This window comes from Silene latifolia, chromosome 2 (assembly GCF_048544455.1).
Source record: "Silene latifolia isolate original U9 population chromosome 2, ASM4854445v1, whole genome shotgun sequence".
NCBI lineage: Eukaryota > Viridiplantae > Streptophyta > Magnoliopsida > Caryophyllales > Caryophyllaceae > Silene > Silene latifolia.
Window position 1 is genome coordinate 183,658,492 of NC_133527.1, and position 19,381 is coordinate 183,677,872.

The window sequence follows — 19,381 nt, forward strand, 5'->3', positions numbered from 1 at the left end:
GGATTTCATGGATTATGGCATGTATAAACACTGTTTCTTACTCAGTGTTAGTAAATGGAACACCGGGAGACGTTTTTAAACCCACTCGAGGTATTCGACAAGGAGACCCACTTTCGCCATATATATTTATTATGTGCGCTGAGATTTTAGCAAGATCTCTACAAAAAAATAGTGATATTAGCTCTAGTGATATTGGTATTAGAATTGGATCCGGAGTGGAGAAAATTCCTTTTCTCACTTTTGCGGATGACACTATAATTTTCGCTAAAGCCTCTAACCAGAGTTGTAGAACTATTAAGTCTATTTTAGATAAATTTTGCACGATTTCCGGACAATTTGTCAATTTTGACAAATCCACTTTTCAATGCACTAGAAATATTGAGCGTTCTCTTCGTGAATCCTTTAGAGGCATTCTTCATATGAACGAGGAAGCTCATTTGGGTAAGTATTTAGGATGTCCTATAATTGATAGCAGAGTGACTAAAAATACTTTCGAGAACATTGTTCAATCTTCTTGCACTCAATTATCGAAATGGAAAGCGAATTCTTTATCTCAAGCTGGTAGACTAGTTCTTGTCAATGCTAATTTAGCCGCGAAGGGAACTTTTCAGATGCAAAGCTTCCTCCTCCCTTCATCGATCCATAATAGATTAGATAAAATTAATAGAGATTTTCTCTGGAATAAGAATCCTTCCCAACGTTCTCCTAATTTGGTTGGTTGGCACAAAGTTTGTTTACCAAAGTCGGTTGGTGGTTTAGGAATTAAATCTTCTGAAGCAGCTAATAAAGCTCTTCAAATGAAACTTTTATGGAAAATTCTTATGGATAAGGAAAGTATATGGGTCAAAGTGGTATCTAAAAAATATTTGAGAAATTGTTTACTCTTTGATCATAAGCCTAATGCAGCTTCTTCTTGGCAATGGCGTAAACTAATGAGTCTTCGAACTTTATTTAGAAAAGGACTGAGATGGCAGGTAGGTAATGGTAGCAACATTAAGTTTTGGTCTGATAATTGGGTTTTTTCACACCCACTTACAAGCAGTATGGTTGATGATGATAATAACCGTGATCTTAATCTTTTGGTTAAAGATTTCATAACCTCTGACAAGCAATGGGATATTTGTAAATTATCCAGTTTAGTGAATAACGATATTGTTAATCAGATTACTAACATTCCAGTACCACATAATGATATTCAAGACACCCTCATTTGGGGGTTGTCCGTAGATGGAAATTTCTCTACCAAAACAGCAACTTGGTTAGCGCAAGGTTTGTTCGATCAAGCTCTTGACAAATGTGAATTTCAGTGGATTTGGAAATTGAATATTCCTCCTAAATTGAAATTTTTTCTTTGGAAAGCCTGTGTTGACGGCCTTCCAACAAAAAGTAGACTTCTCAAGAGTCATATTGATGTCCCACCTCATTGTGTTCTGTGCAACAATCCTTTTGAAAACAAAGATCATTTCTTTTACGAATGTCCCTTGATTGGGTCTGTCATCCAAGACCTGAACATTATTAGTTTCAACGAGTTTTTATCAAATTATGACACTATTACAAGTCAAAGTTTTCTAACGAAACTTAATTATCTCAAGGATTTAATTCCAAAAGATGACTTTATAAAGATTATTTTTATTTGGTGGAATGCATGGTTCCATAGAAATGATATTATCTTTAATAATGTTAATTTAAGTATCAGCAAACTTATTACTTTATGTAATAATAGTACTAAGACATGGAATGTCACTAGATTTAAGGATCTCAACAATCCCGAGGTAGAAGAGTCAGCTAGAAATAATTCTAGTAAGGAAGAGATTTGGTGGGAAAAACCTACAAACGGTTTCCTAAAGCTAAATTTTGACGGATCGAGAATAGAAGGTAATAAAGCTGCTTTAGGATATTCTATAAGAGATGACAATGGTAAAGTCGTTTTGTTGGGAGCAAAAATGTGCGGATCCAATAGTATCCTTATTGCGGAAGCACTTGCTTTAAAAGAAGGTGTTTTAGCAGCTAAATACTTAGGAATCTCAAAGTTAATTGTGGAGGGTGATAACTTATGTGTTATTAACTCGATTCGAGGTACTTGGCAAATTCCGTGGGAAATTTCTAGTATTATCAAGGATGTGAAATTAGACCTTCATTTTTTCGATGAAGTGATAATTAAACATTGTTTTCGTGAAGCCAACAAGGTTGCTGACTTCATGGCTTCTGTTGGACATTCTTGTCCAACTCTTTCGAGGTGGTTTGATAGCCGGTGGCTTCAACTTAACTCCCTCATTCGAAAGGATGAGATAGGTTGGTCCTACCCTAGAGGATCAATCTAGTTTTCTTACCTAATCAAAAAAAAAAAAAAAAAAAAAAAAAAAAAAAAGTCCCAATTTTGTAATTCATGATATTTTTCAACTCCCATGATTTATAAGGGGCAACTAAATGAGGCCTTAATAGTAAAATACACGGGTTAGCATATTTTGAAAGTAGGATTGACTATTAAATTAAACTAGTTTTATATCCGTGTAAATTGCACAAGTTTTATAAAAAATTTTTTTTATTGTTTTGGGACTATTTAACAAACTATTTTATGTTTTGGAGCCTTTTTAAAACTATTTGTTCCAAATGCATCCTGACGTCTTTTCACATTCTAACATTAGTCTTACAAAAGTTTTGAAGAAATTTTTTAAAAACAAAGCAAAGCCGCTACCTAGAGGTAGGTAGTTGCTTAGTCTTAAGATTGAAACCTTATTGTGGCATATAGAATTCTTTATTTTTAGCAATTAGAGTATAAACTATTCAACAAGGTACTCAATTCCTCCCTTCGTTCCAGACAATTGTTGTGATTGAGACACCCTAAAATAAAAATGGACAACAAATGACTGAAACAGAGAGAGTACATCGTTTAGGGGACTTCCTTTCCTTCTCTCAGCCTCTCTAGTCTCTCTATAGTTGGTGAGCCGAAGTCGTATACTCCAAAGATAGTATTTAAAACACTTAAACCCTCTAACTAAATGATAGTATATGGTAATAAGGATCGATCCACATAAAAGGCGATGTAAATTATGTGAATTATAGTATAAACAATAAGTAACCAATATGGGGGGAATTTAAATGATTGAGTAACTAAACTAGAGATTAAATAAGCGATTGAATGAAGAATAATAAATATGAATTTAGATGGTTTAAACGGTCTCGGGGTAAGAATTTCCACAAACTGATTATCAAATTGATCATAGATTAACAATTTCCAATTGACTCTTGAGCAAACTATCGTGGGAACAATTTCCCAGTTCTTACGTAATATTATTTGACTCGAAACGCGATAATCAAATAACCTAATTATCAAACAACCTAATACACGAGATTAAATTTAATTCAATAACAGCATGAACGGATAAGGAACGATAGAAGTGACAACCAATTATTAGTACGAATCACAAGTTAATTCTCTCTTTAACCTAGATATGATGAAACACATCCAATACAAAGGGTAAAGATTGTTACTTTATCTAGCGAGGTTGAACAATTACGGATTCATTCACTAGAATAACAATAGATTGATAATTGTGAAGATTAATTAGCTACTTTAATCTAAACATTCAACAATCATATAATTGAGACAAAGAATTAACAATACTCAAGAGAAAAGAGAAAGATGAATAATAATCTCACAATTTTGATAAATCAATTGCTTCAAATCTTAATCCGAGATGGAAGGATTAGTTGCTCATGTCTTTTCTTGCTAAGGAAATTAATTAGGGTTCTTGTTCTAATGATAATAAGAATAATCCAAGATAGAAAAACTAAGTAAAATAAATAAGTCTTTTATTAAAACAAATAACAAAACACGGAATTAAAGATCCGTCCGTCTTCAGTACTGGGCGACTAGCCCAGAGTCAGGCGGCTCTGCCGCGGCTCGCCCAAGGGGTGGGCTACTCTCCTGTCATGCTTCCGTGAATCTGATCAGTGCACGCTCTCCCATGGCTCGCCCAACGCTCGCCCAGTGCTCCATACACGCTTCTTGGGCTTCTTTTTCGGGCTAATCACACAAGCTTCATCTTATCTTCTCTTGTTCAATCCATCAAACTCCAACACTCCATATGATCCATGACATCACGCACTAAACCCGTCTTTTATCCAGCATAAGACAATCCTCCAACATCACAACATAAAGATAATTAGCGATCCAATTCCACCCATTTAACACTCCAAACTAACCTATATCGCCCTCTTTAACACCTACTAAACACACTATATCAATAGTCCATACTCGTAAGCAAGGTAAGAAGCCGGATTTATGCCAATAATTATTCACCACCCTTTTATCGGTCAACAACCTATTATCTGACAAACCAAGCGTCGGAAGGGGATACTCCTGGTCAACACAAAAAAACGTTATTAGACTAAAATTTTACTTTACAAAAGATAATGACTAAGCTACCACCCAATTAATCATGATGTATGAAATTTCAAAATAAATAGATAGTTTTGAAGTTAAAAATCTTTGTTTTGGCTGTAAATCATACACATGTTTTACGGAGTAACCTAAATATCAAAGTTTTCAAGTTAATATATTGAGTATTCAAGCTGAGACAATTTGTTATCAAAAGTAAGATAAGTTAGATGTACGAAATTTTCATTGATCGAAATCTCAAACTTCCAATGTCGAATCCAAACCCGGCTTGTTGGTGACGTAGTTGTCGCTTTTGTTGTGTTATGGTTGATGGAAAGAGGACAATGAGTACGTTGCAAACGCGTCAGAGTTGGTGATGGTCGAGATTGGGACTGTATTGGTGGCCGAGGTGATAGTATGTAACTGTATGTGCGTTTGGTGGCTGAGTGTTTGAGACTAAGAAAACTTCTATTTTTCTTTTTTGTATGATTTGAATTTTTAATTTTTAACTACACCGTGTGTTATTTGGGCTACTTCTCTCTATTGGAATAAGTCTTATACTCTAGAACGGTTCTATACAAGGATTGTTATTTGTTTAGTCCATTTTCATATCCTTTTCTCTTCCCCATTAACCCAAACTCGTCTACATCCATCCCCCCGCTCCCTAGGATAACGCATTCTGATTCCCCATTACCCAACCAACCACTACTATCCCTAGAGTTGTTCAAAGGTGCGGGCCAGCTCGGCCCAGACCGCATAAGTGGGCCATTTTTTTCTAGCCCAGCCAACCCGCGTGCTAGGCCAGCCCGCTCCTCTACCTGGGTCGGGCTAGTGCCCTAAATTCCGGCCCAGCCCAACTTGCCTCCCAAAAAACACTAAAAAAACACTATATGGGTTGGGTCTGGGCCAGACATTATGGAGCTCAGCCTGGCATAGCCCAGCCAGACCCTTTTTAGTGCCGGCCTTGGGCCACAAAGTGACAGCCCAACCCGTCCCCAGCCTAGCCTGGCCCAGCCCAGTGTACACTACCCCTAACTATCACCACCCATATTATTCTCAACCACCAGCAGCCATCACCACATGTCGTCACTACCAGACACCACCTCTTATAGGCCGCCGACACTAGCGACACACCATCCGTCGCCGGCGCACCTCATCAGATCCATCAACCCCATGTCATGACTACTAGATCTGGTGTTTTCGGGGGGGTGTGCAAGGGGATTTCGTGGCTTGGGGGAGGCTTTCTATGGGTTAGGTCTGGTGGTTATAGAGGTGATTATGAGATATTCTTATGGATTAGAAGTTGCCGGTGGGAAAAAGGTCGGGATGAGAAGGGAGTGCCGACAACGAGGATTGAGTTGCCGACATCAGCGGCTGTAAATGGTGGGTTGATAAGTGCATATTTTGTATACTTTCATCCCCTATATTAGCTCCATTTTATTTGATATTTAGCACTTATCATAGTGTCATAAGCTAATATTTGTTGTCCTAGGTGTATTGTTGTGTTTGTTACGGTTTTGTAGGAATCTAAGCATTTAGAGGCTTTTTCCTATCATTTTATGCACCAAGTTCACTAAGCTAATCAAGACCAAGTGTTGGACTAAGCATGGAGCATTGGATTGGGTTTTGCATGAAGAAATTGATGGATTAATATGAGTAATGCAAATGTTGCCAACAATCAAAGTCAAAGCCCAATGTTCAAATCCAAGTCAAGGTGGAAAGCAAAAGATTCCAACATGCTTAGGATGCTCTTTGGAAGCTCTAAAGATGTTAGATGGAGCATTTACCCGGGTGAATTAAGGGTCATTAATCACGCACTTAGAATTCCTCAAGCAATTAAGTGAGGAATTAAGAGAAAATACCCGGAAACACACGACCCCGATCGGAGCCACCTAACCCCGATCGGGGCCGCATGCATTTAGGAAACTTGCGTTTCCTTCTCCTCTCCTATAAATAGGAGAGGTGTTCCAAGGTCTTGGGCATCCAATTTTTTACGTCTCATTTTAGTTCTTCATAGCCTTAAGCATTATATTTCTCTCAATAGTTTTTATATTAGTTTACAAATTAGTTAATCTTGTAGTTCTTAAACATTTGGTTATTATTACATTTCAAGCATTTGGTTCTATTTGTTTCTTCCATACAAGTTATTTCTATTAAGGTATTTCCATTTCTAGTTTACATTTTACATTGCTATTTAGTTTATTATTAATCTCATTTCATTAGCATAATTACCTTTACATGTATTATCACCTAATTTGTTTAGATCATATAATCATGTTTATCATTTCTCTCAATATAGTGTACAATTTACATCCTATTATGAGTAGCTAATTCTCTTAGTCTAAGGGCTAGGGGAGCCATGCAATAATCAAATATGTAACATGATAAAATAGGTTAATAATAATATTGTTCATATTGCTTCTATCACATGTTTGCGTCGTCACGTTTAATCTTTGTTTTAGGCCTTATTCAAATGATTAAGTTTGTTCATTCATTCTATAAGTCGAGAGGCACAGAATTGAATTAGACTAAGCATGTATAGTAGGACGACCTAGTCATGGACGAGAGTTTCTCTAGGACCCGGTCTATGGTTGATGCTAATATCGTAAGATGGGTATCTTTAAGCCTAAGCAATTGACAATGTTGTTAGTACCAAGTTTATCATGATCATATGTTTATCTTTGCATGTGTGACCCGAACCCCTTAGACTCTCTTTTATTATATAATTTACATCATTATTGTTATTAATCATCAAACAACCAAACCAAACCAAATCGTAATCGACCTTGATAAAAAATCTACCCATAGCAATTCACGACGTAATTCCCGTTTCCTTGTGTTCGACCCCTATTGCTACATTAACTTGTTGTTTAGGGTAATTATCTTTGCATAGGTATACGATAAGCCTATAAAATTTTGGCGCCGTTGCCGGGGAAGCGATTTTATTACATTTTGAATTGTCGATTTTTATCTTGTTTTATTTTGTCTTGGGGAACACTTGTTCCTTGAGACCGTTACTTATCATTTTCCTAGAAATTGTTGTCTTATGCCCAGGCCCTCTTGAAGTGGAGAATTGCTTTCACCGGATTCCGATCCCGAGAAAACATTTAGGAGAAGACGACGTTTTTGGAAGGAACTGAAAGAAGCCGCTTCTCCCATACAAGTTGAAAGTGCTAGAAAGTCTTACTTAGACGATCTAGAGGTTCTTGAAGAGGAGGAGGTTTCTTATTCATCAACTCCACTACCATCACCATCTACTACCAAAAAGATGGTGAAACTTTCCGATCACTCAAAGCCCACCGCGGCCATGCTTCCGGCCGGAATCACAACCACTCAAATCACCGCACCGGAATTCGAGATCAAGCCGGCTTTCACTAGCCTCGTGGAGATAAAGCAATTTGGAGGAAGTCCTTTGGAGGATCCCAATTTGCATGTGCAAAACTTTTGTGACTATTGCTCCATGATCCGTCAAACGGGCGTCACCCAAGCCCAAATAAGGAAAATACTTTTCCCTTTCTCTTTGAAGGACAAGGCCAAGCTTTGGATCAATAGCCTTGACCGCACCACCTTGGGAATCACCAATTGGGAGACATTGGCTCTTGCTTTTTACCAAAAGTTTTTTCCACCGGAGAAAACTCAAACTTTGAGGAGCCAAATTACCGGATTCCGTCAACAAGCTCTTGAGAGCTTATATGAAGCTTGGGAGAGGTACAAAGAGCTTCAAAGGCAATGCCCACATCATGGGCTAGATGATTGGTTTCTAGCAATAACATTCTACAATGGATGTTGTGCCGAGTCCCGAAGGATTCTTGATTCCGCCAACAATGGGCGGTTTGATCAAATTGACACCGACCTTGCTCATGCCACAATCGAATCTATGGCGGTCCATGATGCCCAATATGTCAATTCCCGAGTTGTGACATCCAAAGGTAAATAAGAATCTTCTAACAACTCCGTTTTGCTAGCTCAAATTGCTTTGCTCCAACAACAATTGGCGGAGAGAGATGCTAAAGATTCCACTCAACAACTCAATGTTGTGTCTTCAACGAGCCAAATCATCGTTTGTGATGGATGTGGAGGTGAGGGTCATTATGCCGCACATTGCCGAGCCCCCATTGAAGAGGTAAATGCTTTTCAAGCTTTTAGACAAAGTTCATATCCACTGGGTACATTTTCCAACACCTATAACCCGAATTCAAAATTCCATCCGAACTTGTCTTACAATAGCAACAATGTGCTTAACCCACAACCCCCACCACAACAAAATGCCTATGTCCCTCAACAACAAAAGTATATCCCTCCACCGGGCTATCAAAATCAACAAAAGGCCCCCACAAAACAATTACCAACTAAATCCACCACAAAATGGCCAACAAAACAATCAAGGAATGTGTAAGCTCGAGGGCATGATCATCCAAATGCAAAGGGAATTGTTGGCTCAAATTCAAAAAAATGATCAAGCTCATAGTGCCCCGGTCAAGATGTTGGAACAACAAGTGGCTCAACTAGCCGCTTCTAATTCTCAAAGGAAGAACGGTCAACTACCTCCCCAAGGTGAGAAACCACATGAAACTGTTAATTCTATTTCCTTGAGAAGTGGTTCAAACTATGATGGGCCATCCATGACTTTGGATGAAGAGGTGGTTGTTAAAAAGGCCAAGCTTGGGGGAGATGACAAAAAGAAGGTTAGTGATGAGCCTCTTGTTAAGGATCGTGTGTCATTTCCTCATCGATTGTTGATGCTAAAGAGGAAGAGCAAGCTTGATGCTAAAGATGTTGGGTCTCCTATGCCAAAAGAAAGTGATGAGGTGGTTGTTGAAGAAATCTTTCCTAATGCTAAGGAGAGTGATGCCGTTTCAAAGAAAGTGGATGCTCCTAAGGAGAATGAGAAAGAGAAAGTGAAAGATGTGGAGGATGCTTCTCCCAAGAAAGTTGTTCAAGTACAATTTCCCCATCGTCTAGCAAAGCACAAGAAGGAAGGTAAGTTTGCTAAATTTTTAGAAGTTTGTAAAAATTTACAAGTCACCATCCCGTTTATGGAATTGATTACCCAAGTCCCTTCTTACGCAAAGTTTATGAAGGAAATCCTCTCAAAGAAGCGATCCTTCAATGAGGTTGAGACCATTGCTTTCACCAAAGAGTGTAGTGCACTCTTACAAAACAAGTCTCCCCCGAAACTTAAGGACCCCGGTAGCTATTCTATTCCTTGCACTATAGACAAATATACCATTGATAAGGCCCTTTGCGACCTAGGTGCTAGTGTAAGTGTCATGCCCTATTCCCTTTGTGAAAAACTTAACATGGGTGCTTTAAAATGCACAAGTATTACATTGCAAATGGCGGACCGTTCTTTAAAGCGACCTTTAGGTGTCTTAGAAGATGTACCCGTCAAAGTTGGCAAGTTTTTCATACCCGTTGACTTCCTCATACTTGATATGGCCGAGGACTCACAAACCCCAATTATATTGGGTATGCCATTTTTACGCACCGCGGGTGCGCTAATTGATGTGAAAAATGGGAGGTTGACGTTGGAAGTAGGTGATGACCGGGTTTCCTTTCGCAAAAACAACACCATTAGAAGCCCAATGTTACAAGAGTCTTGTTATTTATTTAGCGCTGTGGACTCTTCTTATGCCTCTACTTCACTTGGCTCCTTACTAATGGATCCGTTGGAGGACGATGTTGGTGTTGTTTGTTTTGTAGGTGACGATGCTAAGGGCACTAATGCTAGGAGTGCTAAGAGGAAAATGAAATTTTATTTGAACAATTTCAAATGGTTGCGGAATGCAAAGATAGCTATGAAATGGAGCTTGGTTGGTGGCAAGCTCAAGAATAAAACTTGAATCAAATAGCTTCTTACGTCGTGCGGGACGTTAAACCAGCGCTTCTTGGGAGGCAACCCAAGCTTTTTTTTATTGCTTTTGTTTATTTTTGTTTTTAATTTTCTGCAATTTATTGTTTTTCGTAGATTAGTAATAAAATGTTCGACTTGACGATGTTTTCTTTTTGTGATTTTTTAGGTGAAAATGAAGAAAGGAGGTTTAGAAGTGAATATGGCACGCATCCCCATGCAGGAACCCCGTTTGGGGACGTGGTTTTCGAAAAACAAGAAAAGAATTCACTTTCATAGACAAGCAAGTCAAACACGGGAAAAGGAGGTCAACCTCGATCGGGGTCGTGGTTCTGTGACTTTCTGGCCTTTGCTTTTTACGGATCACAAAGAAACATCTATATCCCCCCGAATTCATGCTAGCTTGGGGGAAGGTTAGCAAGTCGAGTAAGTATTTCATTGCTTTGCATATTAGTTTAATTCTTGCATCCCATTAAACATAACCTCTAGTCCTTCTTGTTTTGTGCTTTGAGCCATTTTTATGGTTTGATTGGGTATTATGAATTGTTGGCACATTGAGGACAATGTGATGTTTGTAGACACCTCGTTTCTGCACCTCCCGCAAACCACCCGGTGATGATTGGGCCGCATGTTTGGTACGCGGAACGATTTGTGACAGTTCGTAAGTTTATCGTCAAGTGATTGCTCAAACATTAATGTCTACCTCTTAGTTGTCATCTACGTGCCGATACGGTCGTTTTGACAGTAATTAGAGTACATTTGGAGTCCGGGTCAAAAACCGTCTTCATTCCTTAAAACCGTCAAATCACGAGTCAAAAGCAATGGGCTTGTCTATCTAAGGTTAGTATTGAAATTCAAGTAATAAACGGCCACATTAGTTGTGGTTGTTACTACATTATCTATGTGATAATAAGGTGAGATTAAGAGGTGAGTAATGAGCCATTAAATCAGATATTAATGGTCATTATTTCTCTTAATTCATCCTCAGAATAATCTCTTTTAGAGCATTATAAATTGGATTGATTCTATGTGAATCGATATACAACGACAATACACAACAAATAGAAAGATATACTATCGCTACGGTTAAGCTCTCCATCAAATTGGAGCTTTGGGACTTGGGGTGTGAATATATCCGTGACTCTTGTAGCCACCGGTATTGGTCTCGGTTTCGGTATCGTGGACAGAAAGCGGCACGTCGATCATCGTACCTATTCCGCTATTAAGGTACGTATATTTCTAACAGTTAGGATGTCATAAAATGTTGAGATTATATCTCATTTTGAGTCTCATGTCACTTCATTAAGGTAAACTAAAAGTTTACATTACAAAATGTGCATTTCATTTAGTTAAATTGACAACCCGACCTTTAGGCCCGTTTTACGAGGTGATAACGACTTTTTTGGGTCGGGCCTATTTCACAGAAAGTTCTAGATCTCTTTCTTAGCTTTCCAACGCCACCGAAATAACCTTATTCCGAGTCTTGTAGAGAAAGTTATGCCTAAAATACGACAGGCTGTCAAACGCGTTTTCTACGCGCAGAGGAACCTACCTGGGAAAGGACGCAGCAAGTGTTGCGCCTCTTCCAAGGGACGCAGCTCTGCTGCGCCTTTTCCTCAAGGTTTTCTTTTTGTCCAAGTTTCCGCGTTTAACCTAAGTCGGTTATTTCCGGATCTTTCTCTCCTTTCCTAAACCCTAATTCCGTGATTAGTATAAATAGGAGCTTTCGTTCCTCATATTTCTCACGCGAGTGTCCGCCCTTCTCTTCTCCCTTTGCATTCTAGACTTTGTTTTTACTTTTTGGCGTCTACGTGCTTGAACATTCGACCACGTAAGCTCGGATCCTTCTGAGTACCAGCCTCCCCGTTTGCATGACCGACCAATTTGACCAACTACACATCAATCAACTTAATTAACTTAATCGTTTTCCTCTTACGAGGGCACTATCTTTGCATTCGCGTCGAGCATCACTAATCGATATCTTAGTCCTTCTCGTTTCGTCAACATGTAAGTCTGAGGGTGTATAATCCTTATTTATTTATTGTATTTACCTTTTGTATCGTCAATTGTAAGGTTTATGTCGAAAGTACCATTAAAACCGATTTCTAAAACCATGCTTTAAAACCTCTTTTTACGGATTTCCAGTAGATAACCGTCGAGAAAGGACGCAAAGAATCGCTGCGCCTCTTGAAGGAGCGCGCGATTCTCTTTGCGCCTTTTCGTGAGGCTGCCGCAGTTCCTGCTTCCTTTCTTCTTCGTTCGTCCTCTGTTATACGTCAAATCCTTTTATTTGTTTCGTTTGTTTGTTAATTCTTCATCGTGATAGCATATAATTCACATGTGTATTGTAATCATCATCGTTAACACGTTTTATCCATCATAAATCCGACTTAAATCCCAAATAATCCAATATTTGCGGGTTTTCGCCATTAAATTCAATTCCGGGTTGTAGAGATTCAATTCATCAATATTGGGTTTCTGGAATTCGTCTTTGATATAGTTTTCACCTGTCTTTCGTTGTATTCATCGCATATTCGTCATTAATCCATTGTATTTAACTTAGTTAATTGATTTAATTTGTTTGACTCATTAATATTTTTCACTTCTACCATTAACCCATCTTATGTTAATTCGTTCAATTCCGTCTCATTCATATTTTACTGTTTTCACGACCCATTCATATGTTACATAACATGCTAATCACTTTCATCCGAGTAAATATCATCAATCGGTCATTAAATTCACCAATTAACATTAACGGCTTGCAATTACGGCTTCACAGCCAGAACTGAGCCAAGGAACAGACGCAGCGTCTGCTGCGCCTATTCCAAGGGACGCAGCTCTGCTGCGCCTGTTCCTGGCTGAATTCTGTCCCTGAACTCCGTTTCTGCCTTGACCTAATTGTAATTAGTTTACATATTAACTAACTATTATTCGTATTATCACCTTCTGTTTTATTCGTTAATTTACTCCTTTATTCGTTTTCTCAAATTATCCGTTTTAAAGGTATTTTCGACATAAATCGCCTAATCCATTGTAATTAATGTAATTTTCATTATTGTAATTCATAATTATTGTATTTCTTTTACCGTTTGTATGTTTTCACATGTAAATGAGCATTAAATCCTACTTCGACCCAATTGTTTGCTAATTACGTGTCAACCGACTTAGTATTAATTCTCACATGTTAGGATTAAAACTTGGATGTTGCATTGCATGCATATAGCCGACAATATATCGAGTACGAATAACTTCCCTAATCATTAGTAGAGGCCGCTATCGAGGCGGGCGGGATTAGGTGTTCGATCAAAAGAGCTTCCTAATACGTACCCTCACCCCTTACTCCAGATATCTGTGAACACCCGTGTTCATTGGCATCCACGAGAGTCATTCTAGACATAGAATGCTAAGGGTAACGATTGCTTAGTGTTCATGTCTCTACTTTGTGTCTTGACATGACACGAGGTATTCGAATGGTTCTAATTTCCCATAAAAATTGGTGGCGACTCCATACAAAATGCAAACGCTTGTTTCTCTTTTCCTCCCAAGCGCCCCCGTGGGCGGCCCGCTGTCCACAGTTTGGCGACTACGCTGGGGATAATACACTTACGTGTAGCCAAAAGGGTGAAACTTGAACAAGGTTAGGGAATAGTTTGTACAAGACAATTGTCGGTTTTCATAACTCGGTCTTCCTAGACCGTTTATTCGGCCTTCCTAGGCCCAACCCAACCCATTCGACTAATCGTCCCGTCTGAACGGTCCTAATTCTTATTTGGGCCTAAGGATGGATAGCGATTGACGTCATCCATACCATGGTACTTACTCTTGTTTGTATCAAGAACTTTCACTACTTGAGGAAATGGACTAGGAATCGGCCTTACTCTTGTTTGGTACGAGTCTCTCCACAGACTTCGGGTTTGATTGTTCGGTATGGCAACCCACCCTTTAAACCAAAACCCTTTTAAATGCACTCAGCATACTGTTATAATGCCTGTATATATGTTTGTATAAATACGTGATCACCATTTTGTAAATGAAACCATGACGAAATTTTGTAAAATAAAATCCTTTTCAAAATGTAAACAAATAGCACAAAACAGTGCCGAAACTCTGTCCAAATGTCGAGTCAAACTTTGGGCCTCATACTCATTTCAAAACCCGTATAAAAAAGAAAAGAAAAAAAGAGTCCAACGAAAAAAAACGTAAAAAAAAAAAAATTACCAAAAAAATAACCAAAAAACGTTTTTAAACCAAAATATTTTCCAGCCGTGTAAATGTAAACATGTAAATTCAATTGGGCTAAGTTAGAGTCAAAATCCAAACCGACTATGTCCTAGTCGAAACTCCGTCGAGTCATGAACCTGTCTGCCTCTACATTTTGGGTCTTTTCAAAATTCAAGTCAAGTCCTAAGGCGTCACGCCGTCATTTTGGACCCCCTACCCCAATTCAATTAGGAGCTAAACATTTCCACACCTCGACTCACACATCGAGTCATTCCCATATCTGTTTCTTGAATTCCCCTGGTGACACGTTCGGGCCACACATACCTGAACCTCAAGTCAAGTCTGTCTTAAACAACACAAATTAGAATTAACTTGTGTCATCAATTCCGTCAATAAAGTCAATCATATAAGGGTCACTCCGTCAAAGTCAACACTCGAGTCTAAAATTATAGTCAAACACCGTGAATCCAAACACGAGAAGTCACTCACGACATTTCCTGGATTCACAAGTCAAGAGTCTAGCCATCTCGTCTCGTCGTGTATCCTTTGTTTGTTGCTCTAGTATGCGTGATCCCATGTCAAATCAAGTTGTAATGCGCATCATTTTCTTCTCGGTAGGAATTCCGCAATTTCCAATGAAAGTGTTCAAGAACGTTTATCTGTCGTCGTCGAGGGACTAAGTACTGCAGTCATTAAGCTCCAGGCCACCGTCGAAGACTTGAGCGCTCGTGTCATCAGTATGGAAGACAAGATAGATATGATGAAACCTTTACCATCTTCTCATACCCCAAGGCCAGGGCATAGCTTCAACACAACTAACCCATCTAAGAAGGCCAATGAAGACAAGGGAGTTAACCTCTTGGAAACTCCACCTAGAAGGCTGGGACGAGCTTATAGGGAATTCGTTGACCTCGGAACCACATATGAAGTAGCTCTACGAAGACTGGTTTCCCAGGGAAAACTTCATCCAATCGGACCAACCCCAGACCCTGAAAAGATATTCCCTAGATGGAAGGGCGATTCATATTGTCAGTACCATCAAGGTAGGGGACACGATACGGAGGAATGCTTTTGTCTAAAGCATATTATTCAGGATATGATCGAAGATGGCAATCTTCCTGTGCCACCTTCCGCCAAGAAATCCAAGAAGACCAACCCTCTTGGGTCCAATATCATTAAACGTGATGAAAAACCCTTCCTGCATTGCTCTCACCTCCTCGCTCCACATGGTAGTAAAGAAATAAATGTCCTCGAAGACGAAGATATCCAAAATGGAATGCTCATGCTTTCCATGGCCTTCGACAACAAATTCTCCAAAATAGAGGAAGCTATTGATAGCCTAAACTCTCGGCTTTCCAACATAGAAAACCAGTTCGCCGAAATGGGTAAGAAGCTTGATGCCCAACCTCTCAAAATGAAAAGTGTCCAGACAAACCCTCAACTTAACAGTCCTGAGGAGAAAGCAATAAATGGACAATCTATTCTTAGTTCTTCTCATCCAGGAATCAAAATCAATAAAGGCATCCTCATGGATCCTTCGTCAAAGAAACCTAACAACCCTGTAAGGTCACCCACAAAGGCTTCCGAAAATAAGGGCACACCTCCTAGGATATTTACCAACATTGGTATTACATACACCGATGCCTTTCAGAGACTCATGGAACAACGAAAGTTGAAGCCTATAGGACCTACACCCGAACCAGAAAGGAAATCCAAATTCTGGGATGGGAATTCGTACTGCAAATACCGTAGAGGCAAAGGGCACGATACGGAGAAATGTTACAAATTAAAAAAATGTCATTCAGGATATGATCGAAGACGGGAAGTTGTCCCTCTCAAACTTTAGCCCACAAGGCAACTTAGGCAATCCTCATGGATATACCACTTATCAAGAAACGTTTCTTGACTATTACCCTTTCAGTGTTCCCAATGACGAAGATGAGGTGCTCAAATGGGTGAATGCTCAAAGTCAGATGCCAAAGCCAGTCGCTGGAAGAGAAAATGTTCAAGCGTGGGCCAACGATTACGAGTCTAGGTCTAAGATCGCGTAAAAGTCCGGGTCCGAGTCCGAGTCCGAGTCTTAGGCTTTCTATCTCATATTTGTTCTAGTGTCTTCCTTCTTGTCCATTTCTATTTCTAGTGACAACCTGGGGGCTGTCCCACGAGTCACGCGTCTTTTCGAGTCTATGTTAAAAACATTCATTATTCATTTCAATAAAGATACACTTTTCATCCATATATTCTATCCTATATTATCTTTTATCCTTCTCCTGTGACAACAAGAATTGATTTGAGACTTTTTTGTTAAAAAAAAATAATAACAATCACACGTTCCAAGTCGATGTGAGTGCACTTATATGATGTTCCGTTCAAAGTTGTAGAGGACCTGAAACTCCGTGTTCTTTTCTTACCTATTCCATGTCTGGCAATAGAAACCACAATATACCCCAGTTTAGGACGAGCCTATCTCAAGAGATTCTAGGACGAATCCAGACCATCTCCCTTGTTGACAATCCATGACGGAAGGCAAGCCCATTCCCCACAATAAACAACCCGTGTTACTAAAGACCAACCCCTTTCACATCAAAAGGTGCTAGTCTAACCCAAATCCATGGTAGCAATCAAATCCAAAACGATACGAGCCATGATCAAAGACAAAAGGCTCAATCAAGAGAAATGACCAAGATCAATACCCAAGACAAAAAAAAAAGTCAAAGAACAAGGTTCAATCAAACAAGTCAATATCTAAAGTCAAAATTATCCTCAAAAACCTGAATCAAGAATCCGAGCAAAAATCCGAAATATATTCCAGACCAAGAATCTGTGTCTGAATCAAGAACAATATCAAATACGAAATACTACTGAAGTCTATATAGAATCAAGACATCAATGAAGATGGTCAGCTAGCACCCTCACTTAGCCTTTCACACATCACACACCCTAAGTCCTTCTCGAGACCGTTACGGGGAGATAGTTAGGAATTTTGAGAATCCTCTCGAGCTCGTCAAGTATACCTATCCTTTAGGGCCAAGACATGGAAATTTGATCCCACGTCATTTAACCCACCTTTATGTGCTCAGGCTACATCAAGCCAAGAGACCCCATTTCCAAGCCACATTACAAGCCATAATCCCATTAAGCCTTAACTCCACAAAATCAAGCTCCAGAGATTTGTTCATCAAAGCCTCTTATCTCCAAGCTCCACATTCCAAATATCCAATCCAGTTTCACCTTGACCCATACACGGAGTCTTCAAATACTTTGTTACCTAGAACGGGACATACCCATATTCATCCTTAGGGTCCACTAAGGGTGCTCACATGACAAGGAAATTTTTACAAAATTAGTTACACCTCTTTGGTCTATGATCAAAGGGAGTTATCTCAAATCAGTTCTTCGAGTCACCAAAGGAATACACCCTTGTGACCCTGCACTTTAAGGCCCTAACAACATAGCTTAGGCACACACCTGAACTACGATCTGGTTTGATTTCACCTACTCAGGTGGATACGTAGGCAGTCCTTTCTTACACAAGAAGGATAAAACCACAACACCCAAATAACTTTAACCAAACCTCAGAACTACGATCTGGTTTGATTTCACTTCACGTGAATACGTAGGCAGTCCTCAAGGACACAACCATCCCCACTTCCAACTTTCAACCTCAATTATCAAAACCATAAACTTTCAACCTCTATTTCAACCTTCCAACCTCAATTAACATCCTTTCCACAACCAACACCTCTATACTGGGGGCTCCTTATTGTCGCCCAACCTCTTTTTTTACCAAAATTCCAGAGTCATCTTCTCATCCTGGGGGCTTCTCTTCCGAGATGCCACCCTTCCTTTATTCCTCTCTTATTTTAAGCCAAGTTAGTACTCGGTCCGGACAATGACAAGGGTCTTAGATCGATTCTTCGATTTATCGTGCCTCAAGAGGGGTCTCTTTTACAGCAAACGGTGGTGAAAGATGCCCAAGTAGACAGATGATCTATGCCTCATGCCTTGCCTTTATATGACGTCATCATTATCTCAATTATTCTACCTTTGGAACTGATACACATTGTCACCCACACTTGGCTAGGGGTTGCGCATGCTTAAGCAAAGTCTGTCAAAGTCATCCCTGTGTCACATCTAAGTTAGTGTCGCGTCAGTCAAACCTAAGTCTACATTTTGCGTCGCATCCTAGTAGGTCTGTGTCATGTCAAGTCTTATGTCTAAAGCCCATTGAATATGCATAGCGCATTACAAACGACAAATTTCTTTGAACAAGTTTTAAACGAGTTTTAAAAAGAAACAACTTTTGAAAAGCCTATGTGTTTCCTCATTCGAGGTCCATGTGATAATTGCTTACGTGCATATATTAGATTGAATTCTTGTATGGCTACTAACCATGCAGGTAAGTATTAGAAGCAGTACTTTACCAAGACCTTGCTTGTCACAATGAGCGAGTATTTCCCGACAGGTGTTTCGACACGCCTTCATTATATTTCCCCAAGCGAGAGTAAGCGGATAGACAATCTCTCTCAAGACATGGAAATGAATTCCCAACGAGAGTTCACGACCGACAGTCACTTCCTCTCGAGACATGGAGATCAACATTGACCCAACGTTCTTTTGAAGTTTGTTTGAAGACGACCCAAGCAGATTTCCCTCAGCAGTTCCCGCCTGTGTCCTGCTACTTGCAATATTCCTTGTTTCCTCACAGAGTTGGGCAAAGGTGTCGTTCTCCAGAAGTTCCCAAACAAGTGCCTCCTTCCTTAGGTTCGTAAACCCAAAGTTAGGATTCTTACCCCTAGATTCTTAGATCCCAAAATGGCTTTCCATAGGTTCATAAACCTTTAAGCTTCCACACCAACATCCTTAGGTTCATAAACCTATAAATCCTTTTGGAGTTCTCATACCTCATATTCCTTAGGATCACC

The 19,381-nt window shown here is 39.5% G+C and overlaps 1 non-coding gene across 1 annotated transcript; it reads right to left on the bottom strand.

The window, feature by feature from the left end:
* Nucleotides 1-8,021: 8,021 nt before the first annotated feature.
* On the bottom strand, nucleotides 8,022-8,128 carry LOC141644681 (small nucleolar RNA R71). The gene has a single exon (XR_012544293.1). It is a non-coding gene; the product is annotated as a small nucleolar RNA R71 (small nucleolar RNA).
* Between the last annotated feature and the right edge of the window lie 11,253 nt (nucleotides 8,129-19,381).